The sequence below is a fragment of the Entelurus aequoreus genome, linkage group LG19 (assembly GCF_033978785.1).
Source record: "Entelurus aequoreus isolate RoL-2023_Sb linkage group LG19, RoL_Eaeq_v1.1, whole genome shotgun sequence".
Classification (NCBI taxonomy): Eukaryota; Metazoa; Chordata; class Actinopteri; order Syngnathiformes; family Syngnathidae; genus Entelurus; species Entelurus aequoreus.
Genome location: NC_084749.1, coordinates 27,638,789 through 27,656,542, shown reverse-complemented (window position 1 = coordinate 27,656,542; position 17,754 = coordinate 27,638,789). Strand labels below are relative to the sequence as shown.

At 40.5% G+C, this 17,754-nt stretch overlaps 1 protein-coding gene across 2 annotated transcripts in view; it reads right to left on the bottom strand.

Moving 5' to 3' along the window:
- Window positions 1–17,754, bottom strand: part of ddah1 (dimethylarginine dimethylaminohydrolase 1) — a 216,670-nt gene that overhangs the window by 183,614 nt on the left and 15,302 nt on the right. The gene's annotated exons all lie outside the window — the stretch shown is intronic.

Here is a 17,754-nt window from a genome sequence, read left to right as displayed (position 1 = left end):
TTTACAGTTCTCTTATGTATTTTAAAATGCATGTCTTAACGTAATATTTTTTTGAAACTGCTCTGTGACATGTGCTGTTGACCTCTTGGCCAGGTCACCCTTGTGAAAGAGATCTTGATCTCAATGGGTTTCTTATCTGGTTAAATAAAGGTTCTACAATAAAGACTTTAGTTAGGATAATTTTAAGATTATTTACTTTAAAGCACTGTCTAACTCAAACCTGGGCATTCTGCGGCCCACGGGCCACATCCGGCCCGCGTGAGGCCAATCATAAATTACAAAATACATTTAAAAAAGTATCTATCTCGAGTGTGCAATACAACGGTGCTGCTTTTGTTTTGAAAAGCGTTATTGTATTACTTCCGTGTGGACGTATGCTCGTGCGTGCAGCGGCAATCACAAATTATAAAATAAATTTAAAAAATTATCTATGTCGTGCGTGCAATACAATTGTGCTGCTTTTATTTTGAAAAGTGCTATTTATGGGCGTATGTCCTGTGAGTGAAGGCGCACAGCGACAAGTGATGCCCGGTTATCCCCGAGACGCTAAAAAGAGAAAAGTTGATGACGAATGCCGTGTTTTAAAAAAGACATGGACTGCCAAGTAAAGGTAAAGCCGTGTGCTTAATTTGTGGTACACATGTTGCTGTGTTTAAAGAATATAGTGTAACGACCTGCTGAAGTTGATGTTGTCTTCTTGAGTTGCGGAAGGAGTGAGGATGGACGTGCGTGTGGAAGGAACGAGATAAGTTGAGCTGTGTTAGTATAGGTTGCTCAATAAAAGTTTAAAAAGAGCGTCAGACTTGGTGTGCACTTCTTTTGGACGCTACAATTGGTGTCAGAAGTCAATCTTTGTGCATACTGCGCTGCTTAATTGTGTGCTCAGCCTGCTACGTCATCGGGAGGTACGTGCCACGATGTTTCCTGGCGACTTTGTCAAGATGGAACGGGAGGGAAATGACATTGAGTGGGGACTTATGGTGCCAGCAGCACTGCAGATGTATGTGTGAATCCAGGATGTGAGGAGCTCGCCGCAAAGAGAGAGAGAGAGGGAGGAAGGACAGAGGCAGCATCTACAGGTGCAGCGTACGCTGCTTGGCATGGGGGAATTCCGCCCTCAATGAAGACTCCCATGTTTGATGGCAAGGCGAACTGGGAGGCATTTCATCCCGCTTCTGACTCCAATTGTAGCGTCCAGAAGAAGTGCACACCAAGTCTGATGCTCTTTTTAAACTTTTATTGAGCAACCTATACTAACACAGCTCAACTTATCTCGTTCCTTCCACACGCACGTCTATCCTCACTCCTCATTTCCGCAACAGCAACGCTTCCTCCTTCTTCGCCAATCACTACGTTTACAACAAAGAGGATGCAGGATAAAGTGACAGAAATTTAAATTTTTGCATGGTATTACAAATCAGGAAGCTTTGTGTAAGAAAGTGTTAAAAATAAAACCATCAAAAGCCATCTGCTTTTGAATAAAGATAAGTTAGGTTAAATGAAAATATTATTATTATTATTATTTATCTTACAGTATATCAAAAATAATTTGAGCAAAATTTAATTGAAATATTGTCGGTGTGGCCCTCCAGCAGTGCTCGGGTTGCTCATGCGGCCCCCGGTAAAAATTAATTGCCCACCCCTGGTCTAACTGAACATACATAAAAATATGTGTTTAAGTTAGGGCTGTCAAACGATTAAAATATTTAGTTAACTATGATTAGAATGGGATTAATCGCAGTTAGATATAATTTTCCTTCATTAATAAGTGTACCCTCAACAGATAATTTTCAAATGTTTAATACCATGACTGGACAATTAGTTTGCTTTAATTAAATATTTTTTAAACTTGATGTTTGGTAATATAATCTGGGATTTTTCAACCAGAATAAATGCTTCTGATATTATGTACATTACGTGTTGTACAAGTTATTGGTATTCATATTGCTGCATGCATTGTCTTAAATGTATCACTTTGACAACTAAACCATGATCGTACCAATCCACATTTTGTGTTATTAATGCATGAAACTGATAACTAAATATGGAAGACAAGCTCCTCTCCTCTGAATGCAAGTGCTCCTATAGCAGGAATACAAATTCAGTATTCCTACAAAATACAAAATCTGGCAAGACACCAGGTAATTTTCTTTAGTGTCATTAAAAGTGTCTTTATGTCCTTTTTGTGTTGAACTGTTTAAACAAGCAGGTTCAAAAACATTTCAGTAAAGCAAACTAATTGTCCACTCATGTTATTGAAAACTGGCAACATTATGTCTAGAGTACAGTTATTAATGATGAAAAACGATATTTACCGGCGATTAATTACATTTTGTTCATAGTTAACTCAAAGTAATTGTTAGACAGCCCTAAATGTAATACTTTATTTCTGTATGTTCAGTTGGACAGTGCTTTAAAGTAAATAATCATAAAAGGTTCCCAACTGAAGTCACTATTGAGAACCTTATCAGTCTGCTGAGCTAACAAGAAGAGACATTTTGGCTACACGTATATCCACGGCTTATGAAAAAACTCCTTTGTTGAAATTATTTTACAACAATTTTACAAGGGGTGTTGCTTCTCTAGGAAAAGACTGGTCTGTAAGTGTATTGAAGTGTGGTTATCAATCATGGTTTTACAATTATTTTAATTTGTAAACGGTAATATTAACCATCAGGAGTTTTACCACAATTTATCTTTAACATGGTAATATTTACATACCTATTGTGCAAAAAGTGGACTCTTATTGCAAACAGTAAGAATCCCATGACAGCTTATTGAAAACATGTATGGGGTTAACTTCTGTTCACACTTTTGACATTATATAAGCCTTTGCCACATATCTTTAAAGTTAAAGTTTGTACATCTAACTATTAACAGAAGTTAAGGATGAACAGTTAAGAATGTTAATGTTCCTCAGGAAAAAAAACATGTGTGTACAGTTTGACATTTGAATCAATTATTTATGTTTTCGTTATTTATTGTGACTTATTATCATTAAACTAATTACCTTAACTAACCAACTTAAACTATTTTTTAATGTATAATTTATAAAAGCAAAGGTTTATTTTTTTCACTTTTTCCTCTGTCCTCTCTGACCCGCGTATATTTATTTTTTCTCCAAACACCTCCGTGCGTTGGTCCACTTCCTGCGAGTTCCACTGCTAGATCTCACATACCAAACCAGACATTCACACACTCCAAGTGACAGCTCAGTGTGACTGGGTCATCTTACAAGGCCGAGAGGAGTTCCTGTTTGCTTGTCTCCTGCAGCTGTCTCGCAGCCTGTTGTACTGTGCATCATCTGAGGAGACGGAAGGATGGTGCGCATGTGTGTGTGTGTGTGTGTGTGTGTGTGTGTGTGTGTGTGTGTGTGTGGATTATTATTCTGAATGACTCCATCCAACCATCCATTTTCTACCACTTATTCCCTTCGGGGTTGCGGGGGGCGCTGGAGCATATCTCAGCTACAATCGGGCGGAAGGCGGGGTACACCCTGGACAAGTCGCCACCTCGTCTGAATATAAAAACAAACTAAATAACTAAATCAAGCTCTTAATTTGTAAATCCCCTTTTTCAACATCCTTTCAAATAGGTGATACAATTTGGATGAACTATCTTATCATGAATACACTGTGGAGTCGACATTTTTTATATATTACCTTATGCTACATTCATAAAAGTGACAATCTACCAGTTAAATATCATTTGTGTCCGGCAACTCAAAAGGGACCGGCACTTTTTTGCAATTATTTACAATCCTTATGTACAGTTGTGGTCTGAACTTTACATACACTTGTAAAGAACAAAATGTCATGGCTGTCTTGAGTTTCCAATAATTTCTACAACTCTTATTTTTGTGTGATAGAGTGATTGGAGCACATACTTGTTGGTCACAAAAAACATTATTGAAGTTTGGTTATTTTATGAATTTATTATGAGTCTACTGAAAATGTGACCAAATCTGCTGGGTCAAAAGTATACATACAGCAATGTTAATATTTGGTTACATGTCCCTTGGCAAGTTTCACTGCAATAAGGCGCTGACATCACATGGACAAAGATAAGACCTTGTGGAGGAAAGTTCTGTGGTCAGATGAAACAAAAATTGAGCTGTTTGGCCACAATTCCCAGCAATATGTTTGGAGGAGAAAAGGTGAGGCCTTTAATCCCAGGAACACCATTCCTACCGTCAAGCATGGTCGTGGTAATATTATGCTCTGGGCTTGTTTTGCTGCTAATGGAACTGGTGCTTTACAGAGAGTAAATGGGACAATGAAAAATGAGGATTACCTCCAAATTCTTCAGGACAACCTAAAATCATCAGCCCGGAGGTTGGGTCTTGGGCGCAGTTGGGTGTTCCAACAGGACAATGACCCCAAACACACGTCAAAAGTGGTAAAGGAATGGCTAAATCATTTGGGAATTGAGGAGACACATTTTTGAAGCTTCTCAGGTGGAATTCTTTCCCATTCTTGCTTGATGTACAGCTTAAGTTGTTCAACAGTCCGGGGGTCTCCGTTGTGGTATTTTAAGCTTCATAATGCGCCACACATTTTCAATGGGAGACAGGTCTGGACTACAGGCAGGCCAGTCTAGTACCCGCACTCTTTTACTATGAAGCCACGTTGATGTAACACGTGGCTTGGCATTGTCTTGCTGAAATAAGCAGGGGCGTCCATGGTAACGCTGCTTGGATGGCAACATATGTTGCTCCAAAACCTGTAGGTACCTTTCAGCATTAATGGCGCCTTCACAGATGTGTAAGTTACCCATGTCTTGGGCACTAATACACCCCCATACCATCACAGATGCTGGCTTTTCAACTTTGCGCCTATAACAATCCGGATGGTTCTTTTCCTCTTTGGTCCGGAGGACACGACGTCCACAGTTTCCAAAAACAATTTGAAATGTGTACTCGTCAGACCACAGAACACTTTTCCACTTTGTATCAGTCCATCTTAGTTGAGCTCAGGCCCAGCGAAGCCGACGGCGTTTCTGGGTGTTGTTGATAAACGGTTTTCGCCTTGTATAAGAGAGTTTTAACTTGCACTTACAGATGTAGCGACCAACTGTAGTTACTGACAGTGGGTTTCTGAAGTGTTCCTGAGCTCATGTGGTGATATCCTTTACACACTGATGTCGCTTGTTGATGCAGTACAGCCTGAGGGATCGAAGGTCACGGGCTTAGCTGCTTACGTGCAGTGATTTCTCCAGATTCTCTGAACCCTTTGATGATATTACGCACAATAGATGGTGAAATCCCTAAATTCCTTGCAATAGCTGGTTGAGAAAGTTTTTTCTTAAACTGTTCAACAATTTGCTCACGCATTTGTTGACAAGTGGTGACCCTCGCCCCATCCTTGTTTGTGAATGACTGAGCATTTTATGGAATCTACTTTTATACCCAATCATGGCACCCACCTGTTCCCAATTTGCCTGTTCACCTGTGGGATGTTCAAATAAGTGTTTGATGAGCATTCCTCAACTTTATCAGTATTTATTGCCACCTTTCCCAACTTCTTTGTCACGTGTTGCTGGCATCAAATTCTAAAGTTAATGATTATTTGCACAAAAAAAAATGTTTATCAGTTTGAACATCAAATATGTTGTCTTTGTAGCATATTCAACTGAATATGGGTTGAAAATGATTTGCAAATCATTGTATTCCGTTTATATTTACATCTAACACAATTTCCCAACTCATATGGAAACAGGGTTTGTATACAAAATAAAATGATCTGACAACTGCACTGTTCTCCTGCAGATAATAAGGCAATCATCGTGTCCTTGGGATTTCTGTGCAGATGTCTGGTAGAATGCAATATCTTGTAGTCTTTTTAGTATGCCTTAAATCAAAAATATATTACTAGATATTTGATGTCACAGTGTGTTCTAAATGTGTTTTCAATAAGAACACATTTCCATTGCAGCAAGACACAATAATTTACAATCATTATTGTCATAATACTGGTAATATAATACACTTCCCGCTGTAAGTTAACCTATATAAGTCACTCAAGATTTTGTGCTGCTTCGAACTGGACAAATTAGCATCCTGAATCGTCCTCTGTGAATGAGAATGAATGAAAGGCAGCAGTTTGACAATGTCATGAATAGACATACACACCAGACGGACCTGAAGCGGTAGATTGAATGCAATAGGAATGTGACAGACAGTTGAGGAAGTCAAATTGACCCTATCCCACAAACTACTGGGTGGGTTCCAGGCATCTCAACCGCCTGTTCCATTCACAGATGGATGTCAAGTCTCCCTGAAGGAAGCTAGGCGAGTTCCATAAAGGAAGTCATATAAGAAAGGCGAAGATGCCTAGGAATTTGCATCTGCAGGCTGTCTAGTAAAAACAAGGTGTCTACGGAGTAAGATGTTAGTTTGGAGGAAGCTGTGTGAGGCGTTACCGGAAAGAGGCCTTCACAGAGACATAAACTCGTAGGACTGAACCTAAATATTACGTCTATAAAAACATGACCTAAATATTGTGTCTGTAGGGCAGAATTTTCCATCCTGTCTGCAGAGCTTAAATGACACCTAAGCTTTTACACATGTTATGGCAGATTTTACCACTTTTTAATGACCATTATTTTCCAGTCACAGCAAGCCTACCACATTAAACGCCCAAAGCATCTTGCCTTTAAAAGATGTAGCAAGTATCAAATTGAGTTGAAAGTGATACACCTGAGTAAGTGTAATACTTGTGTGAAACTTTTTGTATGAATCCTTTGCTCCAAATAATCCACTTGGGGCCTAAACTACTAGGATCCATATAACACACACTATACAACTGTGTGTACTAGGTGTGCGTGTTGCTCGTGATCTTAGGCATGTACAATTGGTACCAAGTGCAAAAGGGGTGCAGACCGCCCTATTTAAATTACTTTTGTGTGTACTAAGCGGCTTTCACCATGGAGACACTTCTTTACTGCAAATGAGTCGCACTTGACTAATTACACTAAAGCAAGCTCGGACACAGGCAACTACAGTGCCTGTTAGCTTGGGTGAGGAGTCAGTTAAGCCAAAACTAACCAGCGCCAGGCTGGAAAATTCCTGCACACAGCATTTCTCGTAGAATAATACATACAGTAACTCACACGTTTTTTCTCTAGTGACTGTCCCAGAGGTACCCTGGACCCTATTCGGACTTTATCAGCAAATTCTCAGAGTTTGTTGCTGATCTAATGACACATGAAGATAATATAATTATAATGGGGGATTGTAATATCCATATGAATACCACGTCAGACCCTCCATGCATGGCGCTCCAAAGCATAATTGATAGCTGTGGTCTTACACAAATAATACATGAACCCACGCATCCCAACGGTAATACGATAGACCTAGTCCATGTCCGCGGTGTCACCACCTCCAAAGTTACGGTACTCTTGCAGACAAAAGTAATGTCTAATCACTACCTTATAAAATTCCAAGTTCTGACCCATTGTCAATAAGCTTTTGATAACCAATGCTTTAGCAGCCGTGACATTAAAGTTGCCACAACTACGACTCTTGCTTACCGAATGCGTTCGGTAATGGCCCCGTTCCTAAATGATATGGGCTCTATCGATAACCTCACTAAAAACTTTAACGATGCCCTGCACAACGCCATTGATAGTAAAGCATCGCTATAGCTAAAAAAGGCCCCTAAAAGGATTACCCCTTGGTGCACAGAAGAAATCAGAGCTCTTAAAGGCCTACTGAAATTATTTTTTTTTATTTAAACGGGGATAGCAGATCCATTCTATGTGTCATACTTGATCATTTCGCGATATTGCCAAATTTTAGCTGAAAGGATTTAGTAGAGAACATCGACGATAAAGTTCGCAACTTTTGGTCGCTGATAAAAAAGCCTTCTCCATTGTTTACAACAGCAGCGAGAGCGATTTGGACCGAGAAAGCGACGATTACCTCATTAATTTGAGCGAGGATGAAAGATTGGTGGATGAGGAACGTGAGAGTGAAGGACTAGAGTGCAGTGCAGGACATATATTTTTTCGCTCTGACCGTAACTTAGGTAAAAGGGCTCATTGGATTCCACACTTTCTCCTTTTTCTATTGTGGATCACGGATTTGTATTTTAAACCCCCTCGGATACTATATCCTCTTGAAAATGAGAGTTGAGAACGCGAAATGGACATTCACAGTGACTTATATCTCCACAACAATACATCGGTGAAGCACTTTAGCTACGGAGCTAACGTGATAGCATCGTGCTTAAATGCAGATAGAAACAAAAGAAATAAGCCCCTGACTAGAAGTATAGACAGAAGATCAACAATACTACTATCAGGAGACACCGAACCAAACACTGGACCTGTAACTACACGGTTAATGCTGTGCCGCCTGTCGAAGCCTAGCAATGCTGTTGCTAACGACGCCATTGAAGCTAACTTAGCTACGGGACCTCGTCAGAGCTATGATAAAAACATTAGCGCTCCACCTACGCCAGCCCTCATCTGCTCATCAACACCCGTGCTCACCTGCGTTACACCGATCTACGGCGCGACGAAGGACTTCACCCAATAATCGATGCGGTCGGCGGCTAGCGTCGGATAGCGCGTCTGCTATCCAACTAAGTCCTCCTGGTTGTGTTGCTGCAGCCAGTCGCTAATACACCGATCCCACCTACAGCTTTCTTCTTTGCAGTCTCCATTGTTCAATAAACAAATTGCAAAAGATTCACCAACACAGATTTCCAGAATACTGTGGAATTTTGCGATGAAAACAGAGCTGTTTGTATTGTGATACAATGTGTCCGAATACTTCCGTTTCATCCATTGACGTCACGCGCAAACGTCATCATACACAGACGTTTTCAACCGGAAGTTCCCTGGGAAATTTAAAATTGCACTTTATAAGTTAACCCGGCCGTATTGGCAAGTGTTGCAATGTTAAGATTTCATCATTGATATATAAACTATCAGACTGCGTGGTCGGTAGTAGTGGGTTTCAGTAGGCCTTTAAACTATCATGTAGAAAACAGGAACGCAAATGGCGTGCGACTAAACGTGAGGTTTTTCATCAAGCATGGAGTGATAATTTAATAACTTATAAACACGCGCTTAACTTAGCTAAAACTAATTACTACTCACCCACCTCAATAAAACGATCATAGATATCTGTTTGATACAGTAGCCTCGCTAACCCAACATGGGAATTCTCCCATGCTCCACCCAATCGGGCGATGACTTAATGCAATTCTTTGGAAGAAAATTGAGCTCATTTAAAAGGAGATTAAAGACAACATGTCCAAGCTCCAACTGGGTTCTATTAACGCAGATACAATTACACATACTAGGGATAATGTTCTATGAAATAATCTCTCTTTTTGAAGAAATAACATTAGAGGAACTCCTGCAACTCGTAAATGGTACACCACAAACCTGTTTACTTGACCCACTTCCTAGGAAACGTATCAAGGAGCTGTTTGTAGTATTAGGATCATCAGTCTTAAATATTATTAACTTATCACTTTCCTCTGGCACTGTTCCCTTGACATTCAAAACAGCAGTTATTCATCCTCTTCTCAAAAAACCTAACTTCTATTTTGACCTTGTGCTAAACTACTTGCCGGTGTCGCACCTTCTTTGTATCTCGAAAATTCTCGAAAAAATTGTTGCACAGCAGCTAAATGAACACTTAGCGCCTAACAATCTCTGTGAACCCTTTCAGTCTGGTTTCAGGGCAAATCACTCTAGGGAGACAGCCTTTGCAAAAGTGACTAATGATCTTTTGGTAACTATGGATGCTGATGCGTCATCCATGTTGCTGCTACTTGATCTTAGCGCTGCTTTCGATACTGTCGATCATAACATTCTATTAGAACGTATCAAAACACGTATTGGTATGTCACACTTATCCTTTTGTTGGATTAACTCCCATCTTGCTGACAGGATGCAGTGTGTCTCCCATAATGTGACCTTGGAGTATGTTAACGTAATGTGTGGAGTTCCAAAGGGTTCGGTTCTTGGCTCTACACTCTTCAGCATCTACAAAACCCAAAAACATTGATGTTGGCACGTTGTCCATCCATCCATTTTCTACCGCTTGTCCCTTTTGGGGTTGCAGGGGGTGCTGGAGCCTATCTCAGCTGCATTCGGGCGGAAGGCGCGCACGTTGTGTAAATCGTAAATAAAAAACGAATACAATGATTTGCAAATCCTTTTCAACTTCTCTTCAATTGAATAGACAGCAAAGACAAGAGTTTTTATTGTCCGAACCGAGAAACTTTTTTTTTTTTTGCAAATAATCATTAACTTAGAATTTAATGGCATCAACACATTGCAAAAAAGTTGGCAAGGGCATTTTTACCGCTGTGTTACATGGCTTTTTCTTTTAACAACACTCAGTATACGTTTGGGAACTGAAACCAATCTTTGAAGCTTTTCAGGTGGAATTATTTCCTATTCTTGCTTGATGTACAGCTTAAGTTGTTCAACAGTCCGGGGTCTCCGTTGTGGTATTGTACGCTTCATAATGTGCCATACTATTTCAATGGGAGACAGGTCTGGACTACAGGCATGCCAGTCTAGTACCCACACTCTTACTACGAAGCCACACTTTTGTAACACGTTCAGATGTGGCTTGGCATTGTCTTGCTGAAATAAGCAGGGGCGTCCATGAAAAAGACGTTGCTTGGATGGCAACATATGTTGCTCCAAAACCTGTATGTACCTTTCAGCATTAATGGCGCCTTCACAGATGAGTAAGTTACCCATGTCTTGGGCACTAATACACCCCCACACCATCACAGATACTGGCTTTTTAACTTTGCGCCCATAGCAGTCTGGATGGTTCTTTTCCTCTTTGGTCCAGAGAACACGGCGTCCACAGTTTCCAAAAACAATTTGAAATGTGGACTCGTCAGACCACTTTTCCACTTTGCATCAGTGGCGTGCCGTCACTAGAGGCAGGGGAGGCACGGCCTCACCTGCCATCATGGAAAGAAAAAAAAAGTAAAAAGAAAAAAAAAATAATTAAATTGTTATATGTATCCAGTGATTATACTAAAGTTATTTTCCATTTAACTTCACCAGTTTTAGATTATTTTTATTTTTATTTTCACATTTGCCGTGCAAATACTGAGAAGAGACGGTGCAGTGATCAGCAGCCAGTTGAGGCACGTCACTGCGTTGCGCCTCAACATGGATTGTGCGCAATGACTCTGCTAACTGCTGGCCTGCTGTGCAGTGAGACCGTATTGCTATATGAATTATATTATACATTTCCATAGTTTAGTTAGCTGAGGTATATAATGTACAGTGTATTTTGTCAACAACTGTATGTGTGTAACGTATTTTTAGTGCTGAGCATTCATAAAACTCTGCTGCAAAGACACACTGTGTGAGGCTCGTCTCATAACCCCGCCTCCTGGTGCCAAGCACCTCCGCCGCAGAATGCACCGCCCGACTGGAGCGCCGCGGCCACACTAACCAAAGCCCACACCCAAACCCTCCACGTGCAAGACCAAATCCACCCAAAAAAAGTCACTTAACAAGAAGCCAAAAAGTGCAAAAACAACAATGCTCGCGCTGGAGGAGCCGCGAACGACCGCAGGGACACAACATTAGGTACACCTGCACTGCAGGTTCATAGGTTTGTAAATCTGACTGTGATGATGCAGTCGTGCCTCACCAGACATTAACCTCACCGCACGCCACTGCTTTGCATCAGTCCATTTTAGATGAGCTCGGGCCCATCAAAGCCGGCGGCGTTTCTGGGTGTTGTTGATAAATGCCTTTCGCTTTGCATAGTAGAGTTTTCAATCAATCAATGTTTATTTATATAGCCCTAAATCACAAGTGTCTCAAAGGGCTGTACAAGCCACAACGACATCCTCGGTACAGAGCCCACCTACGGGCAAGGAAAACTCACCCCAGTGGGACGTCAATGTGAATGACTATGAGAAACCTTGGAGAGGACCGCATATGTGGGCTCTGGGAATCACTAATAAGCCGGAGTTCTTTGAACGCAGATTTCTTGCCGGGACATATGGTACAATACAATCGGCAAGATAGGCAGGAGCTTGACCGTGTAGTATTTTATACGTAAGTAGTAAAACCTTAAAGTCGCATCTTAGGTACACAGGAAGCCAGTGCAAGTGAGCCAGTATAGGCGTAATATGATCAAACTTTCTTGTTTTTGTCAAAAGTCTAGCAGCCGCATTTTGTACCATCTGTAATCTTTTAATGCTAGACATAGGGAGACCCGAAAATAAAACGTTACAGTAATCGAGACGAGATGTAACGAACGCATGGATAATGATCTCAGCATCGCTTGTGGACAAAATGGGACGAATTTTAGCGATATTACGGAGATGAAAGAAGGCCGTTTTAGTAACACTCTTAATGTGTGACTCAAACGAGAGAGTTGGGTCGAAGATAATACCCAGATTCTTTACCGAGTCGCCTTGTTTAATTGTTTGGTTGTCAAATGTTAAGGTGGTATTATTAAATAGATGTCGGTGTTGAGCAGGACCGATAATCAGCATTTCCGTTTTCTTAGCGTTGAGTTGCAAAAAGTTAGCGGACATCCATTGTTTAATTTCATTAAGACACGCCTCCAGCAGACTACAATCCGGCGTGTTGGTCAGCTATAGGGGCATGTAGAGTTGGGTGTCATCCGCATAACAGTGAAAGCTAACACCGTATTTGCGTATGATGTCACCTAGCGGCAGCATGTACATACTAAAGAGTGCAGGGCCAACAACCGAACCCTGGGGAACTCTGCACGTTACCTTAACATAGTCCGAGGTCACATTGTTATGGGAGACACACTGCATCCTGTCAGTAAGATAAGAGTTAAACCAAGACAAGGCTAAGTCTGACATCCCAATACGCGTTTTGATACGCTCTAATAAAATATTATGATCAACAGTATCGAAAGCGGCGCTAAGATCAAGAAGCAGCAACATAGATGACGCATCAGAATCCATCGTTAGCAATAGATCATTAGTCATTTTTGTGAGGGCTGTCTCCGTAGAGTGATTTGCCCTGAAACCGAATTGAAAAGGTTCACAGAGATTGTTAGACGCTAAGTGTTCATTTAGCTGCTGTGCGACAATTTTTTCGAGGATTTTTGAGATAAACGAAAGGTGGGACACCGGCCGGTAGTTCACCATGAGGTCAGGATCGAGGTTAGGTCTTTTGAGTAGAGGATGAATAACCGCTTTTTTGAATGCTAGGGGAACAGTGCCAGAGGAAAGTGATAAGTTTATAATATTTAACACTGATGGACCTAATAAAACAAAAAGCTCCTTGATAAGTTTCCCAGGAATTGGGTCAAGTACACATGTTTGTTTTGTCCCATTTACACATTTTAACAATTCCTCCAATGTTATTTCATCAAAGAGGGAGAAACTATTTTGGAGGGCAGTGTCCGTCGTATATACAGTCGTATCTGTGTTAATAGAACCCAGTTGTAGCTGAGATGCATTGTCTTTAATCTCTTTTCTAATGACTTCAATTTTCTTATTAAAGAAATTCATAAAGTCATCTGCTGAGTGGGTGGAGCTACTGGGAGGAGTCCCTTGTTGGGTTAGCGATGCTACTGTACTAAACAGAAATTTAGGATCATTTTTGTTGAGGTGGATGAGATTTGAGTAATATTTAGCTTTAGCTGAGGTAAGCATGCGTTTATAAGTTATTAAACTATCACTCCATGCTTGATGGAAAACCTCAAGTTTAGTCGCACGCCATTTGCGTTCCAGCTTTCTACATGATAATTTCTGGGCTTTAGTTTCTTCTGTAAACCATGGGGTACGCCTTTTAGGGGCCCTTTTTAGCTTTAGCGGTGCTACACTATCAATGGTGTCGCGCAGGGCGTCGTTAAAGTTGTTAGTGAGGTTATCAATAGAGCCCACATAATTTGGGAATGGTGCCATTACCAAAGGCAGTAGGTCAGTAAGAGTCGTCATTGTGGCAGCATTAATGTTGCGGCTGCTATAGTAGTTATTATTATTATTATTAGTTTGTTGACAATGAGTCAGAACTTCGAATTTTATAAGGTAATGATCGGACATTACTTTAGTGTACGGGAGTATCGTAACTTTGGAGGTGGTGACACCCTTGACGAGCACTAGATCTATCGTATTACCGTTGCGATGCGTGGGTTCATTTATTATTTGTGTAAGACCTCAGCTATCAATTATAGTCCGGAGCGCCACGCATGGAGGGTCCGATGGGGTATTCATATGGATGTTAAAGTCTCCCATTATGATTATATTGTCGGCGTGCGTCATTAGATCAGCAACGAAATCTGAAAATTCATTGATAAAGTCCGAATAGGGCCCTGGGGGGCGGTAGATGACAGCCAGGTGTAGAGGCAGCAGTGTGACAAACCTCACAGTAAGCACCTCAAACGAGTTATATTTATTATTTAGGTCCGAGGTAAGGCTAAAGTTTTTGTTGTATATTAGTGCAACACCCCCACCCCTTTTAATGGGACGGGCAATATGCGTTCCCGTATAGCCAGGAGGAGACGCCTCACCCAGCGCAAAAAATTTGTCTGGTTTGAGCCAGGTCTCGGCTAGACCAACTACATCAAGATTGTTGTCTCTAATGACTTCATTAACTAATAACGTTTTGGAAGACAATGACCTTATGTTTAAAAAGCCCATATCATAGGTAGTGGGCTGTTTTGAGGAGTTTTTGTTGAAAGTATCCGTAGTAGCAATATTAATAATGTTAAGTTTATTATGCATAGTGCACTTTAAATAATTTCGACCATATCTAGGAATTGATATGACAGGAATTTTTAGATTGTTTGCCACCTCAGTAAAATGCATGTCCACCTCTGACGCAGAAAAAACATTATGTGAGTTGTATATTATTCTAAGAGAATTGCTATGTGTGCAGGGATTATCCAGCCTGGCGCTGGCTAGTTCTATCTTAACAGACTCCTTATTAGCGCTTCTTTGTGGATTAGCATTTAGCTTTTTCGTTAGCCCCGCTAACAACAACGCCTTTAGCTTTGTTGTTAGCCCCGCCCGACACCCCCGCTTCTGCTTCCGAGCGCACCGCTTACGTCTCTTTCGTTGACGGTCTCCGCTGGTAGTGGACGCCGCTGCTTCAAAGGCCACTGCTGGATGTAGCTCGCGAAGAATTCCCAAGCTAGCGAGTAGGTCCACCGTACACGCATCTTTCAGCCCAAAATGGCCCGATCTCTCCACATCCAGAATCGTAAGTCGGTCGTAAGTGATCACGGAGTGAACACGCTGTGAGCCAGCCATGAAATTGACTGAATTGAGGGGTATTTTTGCCAAATCGGTCTACACTTCCAGGAGCGCTCGCAAGAAGCTGCCGCCATGAAGCGCCGCCATCTTGGAAAAAAATGTCAAAAAAAAAAAAGTTTTAACTTGTACTTACAGATGTAGCGACAAACTGTAGTTACTGACAGTGGTTTTCTGAAGTGTTTCTGAGCCCATGTGGTGATATCCTTGACACACTGATGTCGGTTTTTGATGCAGTACTGCCTTTTATTTCTTGATTACATCAGTGTATATTTATCACCAGTGGCTTTATCTAATTTTAATTTCATTTATTAAACAGGAGAGATTAAACGCAACAGTTGTGTTACGGTTAATGGGGCCTGACTCAGTTAAAAACTGGTTTGCAACAAGTTACTGCTCTGCAGCACAGAAAGAAAACACAATCAAAACAAAACAAAAAACACAATAATAAATTATGTGTGCCAGCACTAAAAACAATTTTAGTGATAATTTCAGGAACAAACATTGTTTATCCACAAACTCAAAAATGATTTGAACAAAAAATGTTTAGGAAAAGCGTAAAGATTTTAGTGGTTCAAATTGCATGCCATTCATATTTCTTTGTTTAGCCGCGCGCAGATACACATGCACACAAGCCGCGGTCCAGAAAGGTATACTGCCCCGTGCAGGGCGGACCATACGATCCGGTATTTTACGGAGTTCAGTTGCATCCAATTGACATATGTCTAGCTTGTGTGCTATTGTGTCCTTAGCTGTTGTGTAGCTGCTAGCTATCAATATTGGATCTGGACAGCCTTAATTTCAGCTAAGCTTCAGCTCCTAAAGAACTTGCATTCTCTGTACTAGTGCTGCGAATCTTTGGGTGTCCCACGATTCGATTCAATATCGATTCTTGGGGTCACGATTTGATTATAAATCAATTTTTTCGATTCAACGCAATTCTCGATTCAAAAACGATATTTTTTCACTGTGACACTATTGTTCATTTTTATTTTTTTTATTTTTATAAATGTCGAATGATAATGTCAATGAGGGATTTTTAATCACTGCTATGTTGAAATGGTTACTAATATTGATACTGTTGTTGATAATATTCATTTTTGTTTCACTACTTTTGGATTGTTTTGTGTCATGTTTGTGTCTCCTCTCAATTGCTCTGTGTATTGGAACTTTTAACTTTAATTTATCATTTGTTTTCAAAACGGTTACAAAAAAGTGGGATCCCAAAAATTTACTGTGGATCCCCGTTTTTATGACTTGATGGGGTCCAACACTAGCGCCAACACTGATGACGCATATGAAACATAAAACGTGAAAAACAGTGGGTTTTCTAAGTGTGTCTATTAGTTAATTAATTGTTTTGTTTTTTTAAATAACTGTCAAAAAAAATGTATGTGTATTGAAGCCGGTTCCTAGCTCAATTCCAGCATCCACCATCCTCGTCTCTGCTGTTGTGTCTTTGGGCTCCCAGTGCCACCCACACTGGTATAAATGTAGCTTACCACCACCAAGCTTGAATGTATGCGTATCCCTCTGTAAAGCATGTCTCATTCATTCACTACATACTTCATTTATACTGCAATAATAACAATAATTGTGATATTTTCCTGTCGTTACATCCCTATCTGCAGCATGAGAGAGTAAAGCATTGATAAATCCAAATCAATGCGTGATCTTTGCATTATTTACGGTCACCGACCTTTCACTTCAGCACGGCTGACATGAGTTATGTCAACAACAAACCTGGATACTTTGCCCTTTTTTTTTCAAATACGTATATTATCAAGCTCAAAGCAGCGGTGTGTTGCGTACTGCCTCGCAGCCCCCAAGTGCATGGGAATGTAGCGTTGCGGCATGCTCAGCACAAACACCATGTGAATAGACATCATGGTGTGCTTTGCCAAAGCTTTTCTATCAATAGAACACAGCGAGGGCCCCATTAGAGTCGCGGTGCCAAATAAAGTGAATGTGATGTGAAATGACAGTTGCTTTCTCCCACATTGTCTTTCATCCGCACAACAAAGTCACTCAACTGCACCTTACGTAAGCAACAAAACATGACAGACCACAAAAACCATAGACAAAATAATTATGAGTAGCTGCAAGTAGCTTAGATGCACTTATCATTTTTTGGTAACACTTTAGTATGGGGAACATAGTCACCATTATTGAGTTGCTTATTAACATGCAAATGAGTAACATATTGGCTCTTAAATAGTCATTTTTAAGTACTAATTAATGCCGTATTCTGCATGGCCTTATTATACAACTAGTAAGTCATTAACTAAGAGTCTTCCCTCAATAACCTCATAGTAATTTTTTTATTAGTAACCCTAACCCTAACCCTTATGTGTACAGCTCCACTAATGGACATTGGAGTGTTACTTTCAAAGGCACAATTAAAGTATTTGCTAGAAACATAATTTTATATGGGACTTTATTGTATTATATGTATAGTACATGTTCCAAAAAGAAAAAAAAAGCATAAAACACAGTACATTTAAATATA